Source organism: Xenopus tropicalis, chromosome 7 (genome assembly GCF_000004195.4).
Source record: "Xenopus tropicalis strain Nigerian chromosome 7, UCB_Xtro_10.0, whole genome shotgun sequence".
Taxonomy (NCBI): domain Eukaryota; kingdom Metazoa; phylum Chordata; class Amphibia; order Anura; family Pipidae; genus Xenopus; species Xenopus tropicalis.
In genome coordinates, this window is record NC_030683.2 from 84,747,794 (window position 1) to 84,767,959 (window position 20,166).

The window sequence follows — 20,166 nt, forward strand, 5'->3', positions numbered from 1 at the left end:
AATGGCAGGGAGGCCCATAAGTTGTTTACACGTCATTCTCACGCTGGTACCAGTATTAAATGTATGTTTACCAATGCAAGGAGTCTGACTGGTAAAATGGGAGAGCTGGAGGTACTGGCGTTGGAGCGGAAATATGATGTGATTGGTGTTGCTGAAACTTGGTTGAATGAGTCTCATGACTGGGCTGTTAATATTGGGGGTTATACATTGTTTCGGAGGGACAGGGGCAATAGAAAAGGAGGAGGAGTGTGTCTGTTCGTTAAGCAGGAACTAAAAGCAAATATTAAAGAGGAAGTGATGGGGGTAACAGAGGGAGCTGAATCCTTATGGGTTGAGCTTCTCACAGATAGTAAAGAATCTACCAAACTAATTGTAGGGGTATGCTATAGACCCCCTAATGTAAGTGAGGAGGAGGAGGCCCAGCTCCTGTTGCAAATAGAAAAGGCTGCTAGTTTGGGGCAAGTGATAATAATGGGGGATTTTAATTATCCTGATATTGACTGGAGCCATAGTACTGCCAGGACAGTAAATGGGAACAAGTTTATAAACTTGCTGCATGACAACTTTATGTCACAGGTTGTTGAGGAGCCAACCAGGAACCATGCTATACTGGATCTAGTGATCTCTAATGACCCAGAACGTATAGCAAATGTGCAAGTGGTTGAACCCCTGGGTAATAGTGACCATAATGTTATTTCATTTGATGTTTGGTGCAGGAAACAAATTTACACGGGGGCAACAAAGACAATGAATTTTAGGAAGGCAAATTTTAGCTCCTTAAGGGCAGCGCTTCAGGGCATAGATTGGGGCATTATGTTTTCTGATAAAAACACAGAGCAGAAATGGTTGTCATTTAAAACGATATTAAATCATTACTGTTCTCAATTTATTCCATTAATAAGAAAAAGTAGAAGTGTTAAGAATCACCCTATGTGGCTTAACTCTGAGGTAAAGAAGTTAATAGGGAGAAAAAGGAAAGCTTTTAAGAAATATAAGTCAGAGGGGACAGTAGCTGCGTTTAATGAATATAAACACTATAACAAGTGTTGTAAAACAGCAATCCGGAAGGCAAAGATAGAAAATGAGGAGCGCATCGCGGCCGAGGCCAAGACTAACCCCAAAATGTTTTTTAAGTATATTAATAGTAAAAAGATGCAGGTTGAGGGTGTGGCCCCATTGAGTTATAGTAACAATATGGTTACAGCGGATACAGAAAGGGCAAATGTGCTTAACCAGTTCTTTTCTTCGTGTATACAGTAGAGGAGCCAGTGGGCCAAGTCCCACCCAATAGCTGCACTGTTGCCTCAGCTCCAACTACACAGCGGTTGGCACAGGATATGGTGCTTAAAGGGTTACACACGATAAATGTAAACAAGGCATCTGGGCCAGATGGAATACACCCTCGGGTACTGAGAGAGCTAGGGGCAGAATTACAGTGGCCCTTGTTTCTGATATTCTCAGACTCTCTTTCATCAGGTATGGTACCTAGGGATTGGAAGAAGGCGAATGTCATTCCTATATTTAAAAAGGGAGTAAGATCTCAGCCTGGCAATTATAGGCCTGTAAGTTTGACATCCGTGGTGGGCAAGTTATTTGAAGGCTTGTTAAGGGATCACATTCAAAATTATGTAGTGGAGAATGCCATTATGAGCAGTAATCAGCATGGCTTTATGAAGGACAGGTCATGTCAGACCAATTTAATTGCTTTTTATGATGAGGTAAGAAGCTGGACAGTGGGGATGCAGTAGATATAATCTATTTGGATTTTGCCAAAGCATTTAATACCGTTCCGAACAAACGACTGCTTTCTAAACTAAGGTCTATTGGTCTTAGTGAAGTCGTTTGCACATGGATTGAAAACTGGCTACAGGATCGGGTACAGAGGGTGGTTGTTAATGGCACATTCTCTACTTGGAATAAGGTTCTCAGTGGGGTCCCTTAGGGTTCTGTACTGGGTCCACTTTTGTTTAACTTGTTCATAAATGACTTGGGGGAGGGTATTATGAGTAATGTATCAGTGTTTGCAGATGACACAAAACTCTGCAGACCAGTCAATTCTATCCAGGATGTGGCATCCTTGCAGCAGGATCTTGACCAACTGGCAATCTGGGCAGCTAAGAGGCAGATGAGATTTAATGTGGATAAATGTAAGGACATGCACCTGGGATGTAAAAATATGCAAGCCCCGTATACCCTTAATGGGACTGCACTAGGCAAATCCATAATGGAGAAGGACTTTGGAGTCCTTGTAGATAATAAACTTGGCTGTAGCAAGCAATGCCAGGCAGCAGCTGCAAGGGCAAACAAGGTTTTGAGCTGTATTAAAAGGGGTATAGATTCACGGGAGGAGGGTGTTATTCTTCCCCTTTACAGAGCGCTGGTAAGGCCCCATCTAGAATATGCTGTTCAGTTTTGGTCTCCAGTGCTCAAACGGGACATGATTGAGTTAGAGAGGGTCCAGAGAAGGGCAACTAAGCTGGTAAAGGGTATGGAAAGTCTCAGTTATGAAGAAAGACTGGCCAAGTTGGGTCTGTTTACACTGGAGAAGAGGCGCTTAAGAGGTGACATGATAACTATGTATAAATATATAAGAGGATCATATAATAACCTTTCTAATGTTTTATTTACCAGTAGGTCCTTCCAACGGACACAAGGGCACATACTCCGTTTAGAAGAAGGGAGGTTCCGTTTAAATATTCGGAAAGGACTTTTTACTGTGAGAGCTGTGAAGTTGTGGAATTCCCTCCCCGAATCAGTCGTGCTGGCTGATACATTATATAACTTTAAGAAGGGGCTGGATGGATTCTTAGCAAGTGAGGGAATACAGGGTTATGGGAGATAGCTCTTAGTACAAGTTGATCCAGGGACTGGTCCGATTGCCATCTTGGAGTCAGGAAGGAATTTTTTCCCCTCTGCGGCAAATTAGACAGGCTTCAGATGGGGTTTTTTGCTTTCCTCTGGATCAACTAGTAGTTAGGCAGGTTATATATAGGCATTATGGTTGAACGTGATGGATGTATGTATTTTTTCAACCTAACTTACTATGTTACTATGTTATATGTTTAGTTAGCAGCATATTTAATTGATTGGGAAGAGAATTTCATTTCTACAGGGACTTAGAGGCAGACTAGGACTATATTTCATTAAGTAATTAATACGGGATATTGTAAATTAGAATTGGTTAAGGCTGTTAGAGTTTAGGGTTAGGTTGCTATTTTTTTTTTTTTTAGGGTTAGGTTGCTTTTTTCCTCTACAGGATAACTGTAAGAGATAAAGGTAAGTCGTAGCGAATGGTGTGTGATTGAGTGAGTGAATGGAGACACAAAAGAGCCTAGGGCATAACAGTTTGGTTTTTCAGACACCAGCTAAGTGGGGTCCATTCTTGCTGTTAGAACATTGTAACTTGATAGTTTAGGCCATAGAAATAGGTTAGTAATAGGTTAGGTGAATGGGCCCCCTTAAGCATATAATGCCCGGTATGAAAGGTGTGTGAATGGGCAGTAACAAGGGTTGAAGCCTTGACGTGGCGTTACTGGTCACATGGATAGCCATGTGCTAATTCAACCCACCGTGAGACCGACTGTGTGAATGTTTTGCTTTTAAGAAAACATACAGGAAAATTTTGCTAAGCTAACGGACTGACACATTTATCAAAGCTAATACCTGTGTTAATTCATCAGATATCGTAACGGCTTTGTAAAATTTACTGATAATTGCTTAATAAGTCCAAAAGTTTTTAAAAACCAACAAAGAATTGTTTGAACATCAATGTGGATTTATGTTAACTTACTTAAATGAGAACAAAAGGTATAATCACTGGGGGTTGCCAAAATATTAGGCACCCCCCAGTAATTATAATTGCTTACCTAATACCTCGGGTCGGTGCTTGTTCTAATAGAAAGTTAATGTAAATAAAAATATAAAAGAAATTGCCATGTTACGCCCTTACAACAAAATGAGAGAGCATTTATGAGGGATTCTACAGTCAAAATTTATAGCAGATGATAGGTCTAATGGTGAGCCCCTTGTCCTGGTGGGCCCTGGGCAAACGCCCCTTTTTCACATTTGTTAAAGGGTTCTTTATTTGGGCATTGAGAAGTTCACCTTAATAAATACTTTTAGGGCTCTTTCAGGTTTTTACCTGTTTCCTTGTGCTGAATCTTTTATGGGCATGCAACTCTTCCTGCGTTGTCCTGCACTGGAACACGTAAAAAAATCCAGTGTAGTGGAGCACAGGTAAAAATGCTTGTCTGTAAGAGCCCTTAGTGTAATATAGACAGTCATAAAGATAGCCGTATATATATAATGCACTGATTAAAGCACAGTAAATAAAGAAAAACTTGAGTGGGAACTTCGCACATTTCTTTTTTTGAATGATCGAAAATGTTTAGATATTTAGACCAAAAAGAATCTGACATTTCACTGATCTATGTTTCCGGTTACCTACCCAGTTACATTCTACTATATACTAGTAGAATTCCATGGGCTTAGAATTGGTTCAAATGGGACGGGCAGCTAATCCTCTTTTATGCTCAGCCACTTGTTACTCTATATTACTAGAGAAATTAGGCTCATTAGACTGTTGTGGTCAGGCAAAGATGGCCACAGTTGATTCATTAAAGGTACTCATGTTTAAATCTGCTCCTTGCCAGGCCCAGATTTGTGGGCTGGCCACAAAGGCCGGAGCCTAGGGCAGCGAAGATAAATAAATACATTTTAAATTCAGTTGTATCTAATTTAATTGCCACCACAATTAGGCTGGAATCATGGGAAAAATGCTGCATTGTGGTTAAAAACCTGGCATTGTGTTCTGTAGGGCACTTTCCACACTGTGTCTGTAGTAAGTAAATGACCCCTATTATCTACAAATTTATTGGACCAGGCAGATTTTATCAGGATAAATTATTTTATAAATGACAGAGGAGTATGTATAATTCTTGTTGTCGTTTTGCATAGGAAAGAAATAATTTGCTCATATTTGTCCTGAAAAATTTGCAGTTGGTCCTGTTAGAATCAATAGGTATAAAAATGACTTTCAACTCCTGGACTAAGCAGATCGCAGGGAAGGATGTGTTAATACAGAACTTAAAATAGGAGCATTTCAGAAGAGTTTCCAGAAGTTATCAGTGTATGGTTGGTGCATATGGATAGATTAAAAAGAGATGAACACTGTCTTTTTCTCATTTTAGCATTATTATTTTTTCGTTGCAGTTCCTTAGCTAATCAAGGCTCCTCCTACGTTTTAAGTTGGAGCACCAATCAGAGATGGGTAACTGCTCCTCTGCAGAGTACATAGCAAGTATCCACTGGCAGGCTGAGGGCTGTGAGAAAAACAAAATTAGAAACTTACTGTATTTTCTGTATAGGCACTTGAGAGCCATTACCTAAAGCTGCTTCTTTAGAAATGGGAATATGGGTGCCTATTTAAAGAATATGGCCCTGGCAATAGCAGCTTCATTTAAAGTACCACCATTACAATTTATCTAGCCGACCAACAGTACAGTGCTTTCTATCTATAGTTATACAACATAAAGGAAGTGTGCTAAAATGAATGCTCATAAGTAGGCAGAAAGGATCATGTAAGTTATCAATAAGGCTATATTATATTGCTATATTGAAAAAATCCCCTGTTTCCCTTATGTTGCATGTTGGAGTTTCTGGAATATAGTGGTATGCACTCACACACACATTGTTAAAAAATTTATTTGCAATGTTTCTATTTTTCTCTTCTGTATCACCTGTCATTTTATTTTGTCACTGCCAGAAGGGCATATGTTGCCTAAGAATTAATTAAAGATTAATGGAGAATTTAAGTGAAGAACTTGCACTGTGTGATTTTTTGCTTTTGTATGAACACCAGGAATTATCTATTGTGGGACTATTTTACTGAACTATAATATAATGTTATGATTTCCCAAACCACAAGGCTGAACATTACAGTACAATCTGAATTACTTCATTATTCCAATGTGACTTGTTCCACATACAGGTCCTTTTAAAAAAATTAGCATATTGTGATAAAGTTCATTATTTTCTGTAATGTACTGATAAACATTAGACTTTCATATATTTTAGATTCATTACACACAACTGAAGTAGTTCAAGCCTTTTAGTGTTTTAATATTGATAATTGTGGCATACAGCTCATGAAAACCCAAAATTCCTATCTCAAAAAATTAGCATATCATGAAAAGGTTCTCTAAACGAGCTATTAACCTAATCATCTGAATCAACTAATTAACTCTAAAAACCTGCAAAAGATTCCTGAGGCTTTTAAAAACTCCCAGCCTGGTTCATTACTCAAAACCGCAATCATGGGTAAGACTGCCGACCTGACTGCTGTCCAGAAGGCCATCATTGACACCCTCAAGCAAGAGGGTAAGACACAGAAAGAAATTTCTGAACGAATAGGCTGTTCCCAGAGTGCTGTATCAAGGCACCTCAGTGGGAAGTCTGTGGGAAGGAAAAAGTGTGGCAGAAAATGCTGCACAACGAGAAGAGATGACCGGGCCCTGAGGAAGATTGTGGAGAAGGACCGATTCCTGACCTTGGGGGACCTGCGGAACCAGTGGACTGAGTCTGGAGTAGAAACATCCAGAGCCACCGTGTACAGGCGTGTGCAGGAAATGGGCTACAGGTGCCGCATTCCCCAGGTCAAGCCACTTTTGAACCAGAAACAGCGGCAGAAGCGCCTGACCTGGGCTACAGAGAAGCAGCACTGGACTGTTGCTCAGTGGTCCAAAGCATGTCATTCGGAAATCAAGGTGCCAGAGTCTGGAGGAAGACTGGGGAGAGGGAAATGCCAAAATGCCTGAAGTCCAGAGTCAAGTACCCACAGTCAGTGATGGTCTGGGGTGCCATGTCAGCTGCTGGTGTTGGTCCACTGTGTTTTATCAAGGGCAGGGTCAATGCAGCTAGCTATCAGGAGATTTTGGAGCACTTCATGCTTCCATCTGCTGAAAAGCTTTATGGAGATGAAGATTTCATTTTTCAGCACGACCTAGCACCTGCTCACAGTGCCAAAACCACTGGTAAATGGTTTACTGACCATGGTATTACTGTGCTCAATTGGCCTGCCAACTCTCCTGACCTGAACCCCATAGAGAATCTGTGGGATATTGTGAAGAGAAAGTTGAGAGACACAAGACCCAACACTCTGGATGAGCTTAAGGCCACTATTGAAGCATCCTGGGTCTCCATAACACCTGAGCAGTGCCACAGGCTGATTGCCTCCATGCCACGCCGCATTGAAGCAGTCATTTCTGCAAAAGGATTCCCGACCAAGTATTGAGTGCATAACTGAACATAATTATTTGAAGGTTGACTTTTTTTGTATTAAGAACACTTTTCTTTTATTGGTCGGATGAAATATGCTAATTTTTTGAGATAGGAATTTTGGGTTTTCATGAGCTGTATGCCACAATCATCAATATTAAAACAATAAAAGGCTTGAACTACTTCAGTTGTGTGTAATGAATCTAAAATATATGAAAGTCTAATGTTTATCAGTACATTACAGAAAATAATGAACTTTATCACAATATGCTAATTTTTTGAAAAGGACCTGTATACTCCTCATAATTGTACCCCCAGCAACTCGCCAAATCTATGCACAGAAACCATAATAGAAGTAATTCTGCCTTCCATTGTTCCTAATTGCAAATAAATTCTACATATGTTGTTAAAGAATGTTTGTGGCGTTTGCATAGTCAGGTATAGAAATAGTTACAGAATAATTAAGTGGTACAGGTATGGGACCCATTATCCAGAATGCTCGGGACCTGGGCAGGGGAGTTTTTAGCCCTCTGGCAGCCCGAGGCGGCTCCTCCGATGCCGCCACCCCCTCGGAACCCCACTCTTACCTTTACAGCACTGGAGGGGGGTCCAGGGGAGGGGCGCATCGCTAGTGTGGAGAGAGCAAAAACTTTTTGCCACCCCTTTGGGGGCTATGCCGCCTGAGTTGAGTTTCTCATATCGCCTCATGGTATAATCATCCTGAACCTATATTTAGCATGCAATACATGCAGTATTAATATTTTCATTCTTTTCAGAACATACCACACTGATTTTATATGCAGGGTTAAACAGGCCTGTCAGCATACTGGGAAAATCACCAATGCACCTTGGACTTGATGGGTTGTCTCATCAAAAGCCACGTTTTGTGTGTGGTTTTATTTGTTCCTGGTAGTTCCATATTGTGTCAAATGTTCTTGTTGATGAAAGTACACCAAATGTCAACTTTACCCTTTAGTAAATATGCCACTAAGTTCCTTTAAAAATAAATACTTGATACAACATTAGTGTGGGAAGCTAAATTGTGATAGAAAATCACCTGAAAAAGATAAAATGAACTTAATCTATGAATTTGGACAGCAGAGGGCGCTCATTCTATGCTAATTTATGATTATACCTTTGTAAATGAAACCAGTTGCCACAAAAGCCATTTCAACATTACAATTTTAAGAAAAAACAACTTGTTCTGTTAATCTGCAAGCAGTGTATAGAACCTGCTCACAGTGTGTCCCTCAAACACATCCAAAACGTCTCTATAATGATTATCTAATTAGTACTAACAATTCATTTAAATCTAGAATAGATTCGCCCATTTAGGGCAAAGTATATTGCCCATTTTCCTCAATCTGCATTTTGTAGCCTCGGGTGGCTTGTATAGCAGTTACCAGGGGCAGGAAAAAGCTGCCTCTGGTAACTTTATTATCTAAACAGCAGTTTTTTAAAACAGAAATCCATCTCCTAGTGCAGAAAGTGTAACTGTTTTCTCTGCACTAGCCATGCAGCCCTCTTTAGACCCACATCATTGCAAAAGAGTTAAGAGTGGGATGGAAATGGGTGGGGGTGCAACATCCTGCTTCCCGTTTAAAGCTGCCAATGGCCTGATTATGTAGAGACCCAGTGAATATATTTTGTGCTTAAAGGGATACTGACACCTAAAATGAAACTGTTTTTAAATATATCATAACATTGCCTTTGTATGAAATTTATAATGTTGCCATAAAAATACTTCCTGATGCATTTCCATTACCTTTCTGATCCCCCATGTTACTCTATGAGGGGGCTGCCATATTTGTGTAGCAGGAGTCCGTTAGCATAAGAAGCTATAACTGACAGGCTGAGAAGGGACAGTCAGTCAGGTTGGCAAAACAGTCAGGTTTAGGAACTTTACTTACAAAAGCAAACCTTTCCATGAAAAATGATTAACATGACCTATACATAACTTTTTATGTACATTAATATTTTGAAAACTATTTTTTTTGTGTCAGTATCACTTTAATGACACTGTAATGTAGCCCTGATACAAACTTTGAGAATTTTACTATATTCCCCTGACATCTATTGCTTTAGAAATACATGATAACAATAATATACAGGAGACATTGCACTTTGTATGGACATGCTTTTTTTGTTCAATATTTCCCAGATATTCACGATACATTTGGTCCAGTAATTTAAAAATGACAAGAGTAAGCAAATTGTACAATTTAAATGTGAAAGATAAAGGAAATGTAAATAGAACTTGGAATGAATTAGTATCTTATTTGAGGGATGCATTTCTGAATAAAACACAAGGCACTTTTTCCATAGTTCTAGTTTCTTTACTGTGGGCTGGCCCAGAACACTGAGTAGGGTGCCCAATCTAAAGGCCAGGGGAAGGGGGGGGGGGGGGAGCTCCTGCAGAACTCTGCTAATATAGAAATACACAACATGGAGAGTTGTGGGAGCATACAAGTAAAATGTACAAGTACTATATTTTTTAGTACAACTACAAAGTTCATGAACTTTTAAAAAATACAATCCCTTTGAGAAGAAAAAAAAGTGTTATAAATCACAATGCTTCTTAAAGGGGTTCACTTTTACATTAACTTTTATTATGATGAAAGGAGTGCTATTCTGAGACAATTTGCAATTGGTCTTCATATTTTATTTATATAGCTTTTTGTTTAGTAGCTTTCCAGTTGGGAATTTCAGTGTCAGAAGAAGACAAATAATTCAAAAACTGTAACAAATGAAAACCTATTGGAAAGTTGCTATGAATTGTCCATTCTATAAGATATAAAAAGTTAACTTGAAGGCCAAAAATCCCTTTAAATAGATTTAGATCAATAATCACTAGTGATGGGCGAAATGTTTCGCCAGGCATGGTTTCGCCGCGGAAAAATTCGCTGTGTGGCCAAAAATTGTCGTGGGCGTCAAAAGAATAGCTGCGCGACAAAAGAATAGCCGTGGGCGATGAAATAATAGCCGCACGACAAAAGTATAGCCGTGGGTGACAAAAGAATAGCCGCGCAACAAAAGAATAGCCGCGGGCGGCAAAAGAATAGCTGTGCGACAAAAGAATAGCCGTGGGCGACAAAAGAATAGCCACGGGCGGCAATTTTTTTTTGCCGCGCGTCATTTTCGTCGTTTTGCAAATTTTCCGCTGTTTTGCGAATCTTTTGAAAGATTTGCACATTTTTCGGCGAAGTGAAACGGGACAGATTCGCTCATCACTAATAATCACTTGTGCTTTCCCCGTGTTCAGAACTCCTTTTGTGCTTCTACTTAAAAAAATACCTTTTGCTTTTATCACATGTAGTAATATTACTGTGTTAAACTTTATTACTGCGCCCAAACCAATTACTGAAGAAGAAGCCAAATATGTATATCCTGAAAATATAGCAAGTATACATCTCTTTCTCAGTCAGCAAACAACAAAAATACCAATCCACTCATTAATTGTCTCCTGCTTTGACTACTGCAACTTGCTCCTTAATGGCATGCCATTCACTCACTTATCCTCTACAATCCATTCAGAATACAGCTGCAAGACTCATTCACCTCACCCACAACACCACTTCTGATGCCCCTTTCTGCACATCCCTGTATTGGCAACCATTACGCTTTCACATCAAATTTAAACTCCTCACCTGCAAAGTTCTCAGTAATAATTCTCCACCCTACATTATAAGCCTCATCTCCAGGCACACTAGAAACTGACCATGTCACTCCTCTAATGATAACTCTCTTCTGCCCTAGTAACCTTATCACATGCACGCCTCCAAGACTTCACCAGAGCCACTCCCTTCCTATAGCATCCAGTACCCCACAGCAGCAGGCACTCCCCTAACCTGAAGGTTTTAATGTTCCCTTTAAACTAATCCTTTCCATGAAGCACACACACTTACCTAACAGCTGTGAAAGTTATCACTTTAAACTTCTGCACATTCTGCTGACTCATTACCTTCTCCCAACAACTCTAACACTATTGGTATTTTCCCAACATATACTTGCCCCACAGCTACCTAATTATTACCTTGTGTCTCAATTATCCCCACCCACTACCTAATGTATCATTTTTTTTTGTAAATCATGTACCCTTATGTTTAGCGCTACGGAACATGTTGGTGCTTTATAAAAAAGTCTAACAATAATTAGGTTTCTATTTATTTATTTTTCTCATTATTTGTATCACTTCTGTGCAAGGACACTGATTTACTATTGTATTTATTTACTTGTTAACTCCAAAATTCTAGGTTAGTGTAAGAACTCATGCACCTGGTATAGTTTACTATGTGGCAGTGAGCCCAAGTAATCTAGAGGGAGGATCTAGTTTGATAGTCCAACAGGATTTAGGAGCTTGTATTGCATTTCATTCATTTTATTATTGATGTTTATGGCATTTGTATTCATATTTATTTTTTATTAAAGTTTAATTGTACTGTAGAGTGCTCTCTATCTTGATGTGAAGAATGTAAAAAAATATGCATATGGTAGTAGCCCCACAATTTTGATTGATTTTACCTTCCCAGTTGGTATAATTGGAAAGGTAAAGAAATGTTTTATCTAGTGTATACATTGTGCATTTAAGTGCTGGGAAATATTATCTGCACATTCATAATAAGTGCTTTGTTTCACTTATGGAGAAACAAAACTGAAACCAAGCAGAGCATCCACATTAAGCGAACCACTGGATTTTCTAGGTTTATCTATGTTTGTTTAAGGAAACTGACTGAATTTATGAAAAATGCCTTGGTTTCACTTATGAAAAACAAAACTGAGTCAAAGGGGAAAATACTTATACTTATACTTCATTAAGAAGTAAAATATCTTATTTTCCAGGTTTAACAAACTGGTACAGGTATGGAATCTTGTATCTGGGGATTTTTAGCAGATGTAAGGTACAGAGATGCAAATTTGAAAAAGATCACTTATCTGGCAAACCCCAGATTCCAAGCATTCCTGATAACAGATCCTATATCTGTTTATTAAACTAAGTGCAAAGTATCCAGCAGACATCTGCTTCATCCAAAAGAATCAAACTACCTGATTTTCCAGGCTTATTTATGTTTGTTTTACAAATCTGGTTACAATCATAAAAAGTATCTTGGATTCATTTATACAAAAAGAAAACTGAGACAAAAGGGAAGTTTATTGAAAAAGTTAAATATTTTCCTTTAAATCACACTAAAACCTGCTGCAGTGCATAACCACACTTTGCTAGTTGTTGCTGGACTACAAATCCCAGAATAATTTAACATATTATCAAGGTTAAGGCATGCTGGGAACTCACTCACCAGTTCAGGCTGCTTCCTTATCAGGTCACTTTACACCCACTAAATGGTGCAGAGCTCCACATTGATACTGAACCGATGCCTCAGCTGCTGCATTATGCTCCTCTTATGTTTCTATACTACAGGGGTCCCTATAGGAATTTTATCATATCCTGCCTGGAGGAGAAACTTACAATATAGCAGAGCTGGTGGGCATCAAGGGCATCAATTCCTGCCACCTTTGTTCTCACCAAAAATGTTTTCACTACTTAAGGTCTAAAGGCTGGGCATTGGCTTTTTCTACCTTGTATATTTATACAAAATAATCATCTCCTCTTAAGCACCCACAGGGTAAACAACCCCAACTTAGCCAACCTCTCCTCATAACTGAGACCTTCCATTCCATTTATCATCTTCTTTGGGCTTTCTTTATTGAATTAATATTCTTCTTAAGGAATGGAAACCAAAACTATATTCTAGGTATATTCTAGATGGGGCCTTAACAGTGCCTAGTACCTCTTATAATACAGGGCCTTGTTGGCCTTTCCTCATGCAAATTGGCACTGTATGCTACAACTAAGTTTTTTTATCTAAAAATTCCCCCAAGGTCATTCTCCATCAAGGCTGTGTCTAACACAATCCCATTTAGGGTATACATGAATTACATATTTTTACATCCCAAATCCAAACCTTACATTTATTAACATTGAATCATCTGCTGCTTAGCCACCCAGATTACCATTGTTTCCAATCTTCCTGCAATTTTGCAACATCCTGGATGGAATTAATTGGCCTGCACCTGCAAACACTGATACATTACTTTCAATGCCCTCCCCCAAGTTATTACAAACAAATAAAATAAAATGGACCCAATACAGAACCCTTTGGGATACAATTAAGAACCTTACTCCAAGTAGGGAATGCTCCATTGACAACCCTCACTGTAGACAATCCTTATGTCAATTTTCTATTCATGTGTTAACAGTATTGCTAATACCAACAAACATAAGTTTAAAAAGCAAACTTTTATTTGGCACTGTTTTAAAAGATGTGGCAAAACCTAAGCAGATCCCACCAGGCCTGGACTAGCACTCTGTGGATTCTGGCAAATGCCAGTGGGGCTGCTGTAAGATGCCATAGACAGTCTCTATTTAGTAGGTTGGTGGGGGCTGTTTGGACTTGAAATGTCAGGGCCTGTTTTGTATCGGACTCTGGGATTACTGTCCAAGTTTCTACTTCATCATAAAAATTTTAGTTAGTTTGTTTGACATGATCTGTTCCTTAAAGGAATACTTAACAAACACTTAAAAACAGATAGTGACCTATTAAAGAATCTCACCAAACTGTAACAAATATCAATAAATATTGCCCTTTTGCACATTTTCTCTTGAGGCAACATTTAGTGATGGGCTGTGTGTTCCCTCAGAGATCACATGACCAGAAATAATGCAGCTTTAACTGTATCAGGTAAAAGTGTGGAAGCAAAAGACAAAGCTCTGTCCATTAATTGGCTGATGTGGCCTAGCATGTATGTGTGCCTTGGCTTGTTTGTGTGCACTGTGAATCCCATGATCCCAGAAGGCGGCCCTTAATTTTTAAAATGGCAATTTTCTATTTAGGATTACCCAATAGCACATACTACTAAAAAAATTCATTTAAATGAAAATGGTTTAAGGTTTTTTTTTATGAGCTTGTTTATGCAATATATTTTTAAACAGACTTACATTGTTCAGGGGTATAGTTTCCCTTTAAGCTGCTATGCTGATTATTACTTTTTATGCCATTTTCCAGAACATAATCTTAAATGAGATCCCTTAACAAACCTTTTAAATAACATGCCACAATCAGAATTACAGACCTGTAATTGCCAGGCATTTTTTACCCCTCCCCCTCCTTTTTTATAATATTGCAGTTACATCAGCTTTACTCCAATCCATAAGTGAGTCTGATAAAGATCATAAAAACTGACCCGGCTAGAGCTAAACTAAGTTCTCTAGGTACCATAGGATGTATTTAGTGTTGAATTAAAAAATACATCCCTGAGGTTCTATAACTACATCACCTTGCAAGTGTCCACCCTTTATTCTGTATTCTTGGGTGTTGCAGTCCAGCAACATTACAATAGAATACCTGTAGATTTCTAAGGAAGATGGGCTGGAGCTGTCTCCCATTTTGTTCTGCCAATCATTTGGGCCAGCAACCAGTCAATAGATCAGGACTGTTTAGCCATTCATATGAATAGACAAAACTGACACTTTCCAATCATTTGGCACAGGGACAGTTTTCTATATTCAGGATCCCTGATTGGCCCCTTGCTATTTTCTATTATTTACTGTTATAGAGAACTAATATCCCTTGAGTGAAAAAAGGTACGAAAGGAGGTTATTAAAGCTATATTTTAACTGAAGACATTATATTCAGGCAAAAATATATATATATTTTTTTTTTAACAGGCCATTACAAAATGATGTCAGATACTTAAGTGAAGACGGCTGTTTGATAAACAGCATGTTTTATTATAGCGTTAACTAATTCAGCAATATAATTCAACCTGTTAAACGATGGTTAATAAACAACAATAATACATTACAGTATAATCATTCTTGGCCGTATCAGCAATAAAAGATAAACAAACACTTCCTCTCTTAAAAAAAGTTTTCTGTAACAGAAACTGAAAGCGTCCTACTACGGATGTATAAAAACGAGAACCTTTCCAGAAGTAAAACATCTGTGGGACGCTGCAGCACCGGTAAGGAGCCAATCTCATACTGACTAGATTACTTAAGAAGGGAGTTTCTAGAAGTAATTACAGGGTAGTAGCTGCAAATGGATTAGAAGTAGATGAACCCTAATTAAATGTAGTTTATTTGTTCTGCCACATTTTTTGTAGGGTAGTTAGAATACTTCACCATTGGGCCAGGCTACTCCAGCAAGCAGAAAAAGAACTCTGTGTTTGTAAGGCATATCATTGCATAATAAAACATCTACACATTTTATCTATGCACTTAGTACATAGGATTATATTCATATCACCTTATATCTATTTAAATACAGTATTTTAGCTAAGTTTGCTTTTTATTAGTATGTAATGAAAAAGCTGACAAACATGTCAATAACAGCAGGGCTTGGGGAGAAGAAATGATATAACAATCTTGGAAGCAATGCTCATGGGGGAATAGTCATATCCTGACTGGAGATTCCTCCAACAAAGAAAGGCTTCCTTGCCTGCTACAGTGGGCAACAAACTCTTGATAAATATGTTTTTTTTCCCATAAACACACGGTAAGGTAATACTACATTGCTACAAGAAGTAAGCTTACCTTTTTTCCTTATGTCACAGTGTTGGAATCTTTGAATCCTCTTTGCAGAAAAGAGCTGTAATTAATTTTTCTATGCATTACAGTACATTTTTCATAATACTATTTGCATTTACAATATTAAGGTGCCTTGGCATTAAAGAGGCTGCTTCACCATTAATGCACTTTTATTAAGTTCTGGATGGACCTTTTTTAAGCAACTTTTAAAACCACTTTCAATATGTATTTTTATATGTATTATTTATTGTAAATATTTTTCCAGCTTGCATCTAAAATGTCTATTTTGCTGTTGAAATTACTGACTAGGCAAGCAAAATGGATCTAAAAAAAATATTTTATTGTTATTGTTATTTTTTTGTTACATATATATCTTTCAGGCTCTATCCTATTTATCTTCCATTCTGATTTGCAAACACCTGCCTCGTTACTAGGGTAAGTAAGCCTTAGCAAATAGCTAACAGTTACTTAAAGTATTCCATGTGTTGTAGAATACAAAATGTTTCCATTGCCTTAATATACTGCTAACTACTTCATGCTACAAGTTCATTTTTCAAGTGAACTACTCCTTTATACAACAGAAATGGCAACATTAATATTTTAGTTTTTATATGTAGTGATAAGAATCCTGCACTCCCAAGGGTGCCATAATATAGTAGGACTGCTGTTAAGATTGTACAGTGCTGTCCAACTTCTACGGTGCCGAGGGCCGGAATTTCTCTAGCATACATGGTGGAGGGCCGCTAATTGAAGCCAGTTTTGACCACTCCCCTTTTTGAAACCACACCCACTTCAAACCACACCTATTTTATCACAATGGTGGTAGCACAGCAAAATCCCAAATGCTTGGTCCTTACTGTGGGGATATCAACTGTCATTCATATGTGAAAGAATTATGTCATATTAAGATATACCCTTAAATTCCATATGCCTCCTCCTCCCCTGTGGATAGCAGAGCAACCCCCAGTACATAATTACACACCTTAGGGACCATTTAATGGCTATTTCCAACTGCTAACAAACTCCCACAACAAACCCCTGCCAGGTTCACCTCCCACAAGCAGCATAGGGCAAGCAGAGTATGGCACACACAGGCAGCACTCTGCCTGTCCTATGCTGTCTGTGTGTGCCATACTCTGCCTGTCCTACCCTGCCTGTGTGTGCCATACTCTGCCTTCCCTATGCTGCCTCTGTGTGCCATCCTCTGCCTGCCCTACCCTGCCTGTGTGTGCCATACTCTGCCTGCCTTACCCTGCCTGTGTGTGCCATACTCTGCCTGCCCTACCCTTCCTGTGTGTGCCATACTCTGCCTGACCTACCCTTCCTGTGTGTGCCATACTCTGCCTGCCCTACCCTGACTGTGTGTGCCATACTCTGCCTGCCCTACCCTGCCTGTGTGTGCCATACTCTGCCTGCCCTACCCTGACTGTGTGTGCCATACTCTGCCTTCCCTACCCTGACTGTGTGTGCCATACTCTGCCTGCCCTACCCTGCCTGTGTGTGCCATACTCTGCCTGCCCTACCCTGACTGTGTGTGCCATACTCTGCCTGCCCTACTCTGACTGTGTGTGCCATACTCTGCCTGCCCTACCCTTCCTGTGTGTGCCATACCCTCCCTGACCTATGCTGCCTGTGTGTGCCATACTCTACCTGCCCTACCCTGGCTGTATGTGCCATACTCTGCCTACAGTACCTATGTCTGAGGTGTGAAGAAGTGAACAATGGGAGTGATTACAGCCTGAGGTGTGAACACTGCAGGGGGTGGACAATACAGAGATTAAAAGGTGTGAAAAACACAGAGGATTACATTTTTAAACAATACAGAGGGATTACAGCCTGAATCTGAGGTGAGAACCATGCAGGGGGCCAGTTAATCTCAGTACTGATACCATTTAATGCTTGCTCAAAGGTAAGCCATCAAAGCAGCCAGACAGGTGGGGGGCCACACAGAGGGGGGCCGCCAGTTGGACAGCACTGATATAGTAGGTTGTCCTCTTTGGGTCTTTGAATCTTACAGTGAGCTGGTTAAAGAACATGGTCAAGTTAAAGAACATGGGGGCCGATTCACCAAAGGTCGATAAAACGAGCGATATTTATAGCATGCGTTATAATTTTTAGCGTGACTTATTTTTCGTGTCTTAACGCAGGATTCACTAAAAGGATACTTGCTGCTTGCGTTATTTAAGTCTCGAAGACTATTTTCGTGCGGTATTGGACGCAACGCGCGCTAATCAACGCAATGCGAAAAAACGCACGCCATATTAGCCATACACTCCATTACTTTTATAAAAATACTTTTATGAAAATGACCATTTCCCTGCAAACTGGAGGCTACATCACTCTAGGGCCAACACATACTTGAATAAATCACACTGCAAAGTCCATATTGTGTTGCTAAAAGCTCATGAACTGTACTTTTCTATAATTACCGCCTGCCCCCTGACCCTGCGCGTCAATTTTAACGCAAAAAAGCGTGCGATAATGTTTATCGACCTTTAGTGAATCAACCCTATGGTCAGTTACTTGAACCAATTCAGGAGGACCTCCAGAGAGGTGGCAAAAGGACACAAAGGGGTTCACTAACAGCATTTCTTTTGGCTCCTATTATTAGAACAGGAATATGCATTGGTACATAGCAGTAGCTGGACAAAACGGGGATGGTGTGAATTATTACAGCTTGGCAGGACAAGAATAAAAGGTTTTCTTATCGTGGGCGAGTAGTTATTTCCCTGCCACGGGTTAGGGAGTACAAAATGGATTGTATGCTGAATAAATGAGAGGTTGCAACACTAAGGGGCACATTTACTAATCCTCGGATCCGAATCCCGAATGGGAAAAAATTGGATTGGAAACGAAAATTTTGCGATTTTTTTCGTATTTTGCGCGACTTTTTTGCCATCATGAATTTATCGTATTTTTGATTTTTTCGTCGCCGTCGCGATTTTTTTCGTATTGAGCAATTGTAAACGGCGGAAAAACCAATCCGAATTTTTCACAATGGCGACGAAAAAGTTGCAGAAGATGTACGATAAAGTCGTAACGGTGACGAAAAAGTTGTGAAAAATACGGAAAAATCGCGACGGCAACGAAAAAGTTGCAAAAATACCGATCATAGTTTTACATAATGCTTATAAATCTTAGAAAATTCATGTAAAATATTCATTCTGTTTGTAGTGAAAATGGCTTATTTTGTGAGATACGGAGAAGATGAAGAAATTTGGAGAGAAGAGCGCCTGCCATATTTTCAAGAAATTATTCTTCAGAGTAATGCCCAGCCACGTGATGGGAAGATTTATGTTATGTACCACGGCACAACTCTTGCGGCAGCTATACAAATCATACAAAATGGATTTAAGCAATCAGCAGATGGCATGTTAGGAAGAGGGGTCTATGTTAGCAGAGATATGGACAAAGCAGCACGTTATCCTCTTAGGGATCAGTCTCAGCAGGTTATTTTAAAACTCAGAGTGAATGTAGGCAAGGTCAAAATGATTAACTACCAGGGGCATCCCTTACAGAAAACATGGCATGATCATGGCTATGATACTGCCTGGGTGCCTGCATCTTGTGGTATGGTTCCAAGTCAGTTAGAGGAGGACTGCATTTGGGATCCCAAGAGGATTAAGGTAGTTGGGATTGCTAAAGCATATCAATGCACAAGAGATCTGCAACAACTAGTTGAGAAATATAGAAAATAAAAGCACCAATACATTGTTTTAAAAAAAGTTTGATTTATTTTTAACTGCAGTTTTCTCTTCTGTATCACAAATCATTTGATTGGTCACTGCCAGAAGGGCAAATTATGGTTATTTATTCATTAAAGATTGATGGAAATAATGAGCTACAAGGTAAATGCTTCTGTGTGCTTTTATATATATGTATAATGTTTTATGCATAAACACCAGAAGTCAAAATGAAAGGTAAGTTGCCTGCCATTGCTCCTGAACAGCAGGTCCTGAAATGAAATTCTACAGATTTTCAAGGAGAACATTAGTGAGGTTAATACATGTTATCCTACACCATATACAATTTTCCACACACTAACCTTCAACTGAAGCTTAAAAAGTCTTTAATCTTCCACAGTCAGTTTTTTAGTGTTAGTTTGTTAGTGTAACCTCTATTTGGCTGTAAACCAGTCAAACCAAAGCTAGTATAGGTTTTAGAGCATGGGGTACATGTGACTCAATCCTTCAGGATGGGCCATCGCTATATGGAAGTGACCAACGGAGCTAGGGTGTAGTGCAACTACAACTCACTGTAGCTGTGTGCAGTGCAGAGTAACAAATGGGAACCAGAAAGTTCTTGTA

At 39.3% G+C, this 20,166-nt stretch overlaps 1 pseudogene; it reads left to right on the forward strand.

The window, feature by feature from the left end:
* Positions 1-20,166, forward strand: part of LOC100497939 — an 82,222-nt pseudogene that overhangs the window by 13,738 nt on the left and 48,318 nt on the right.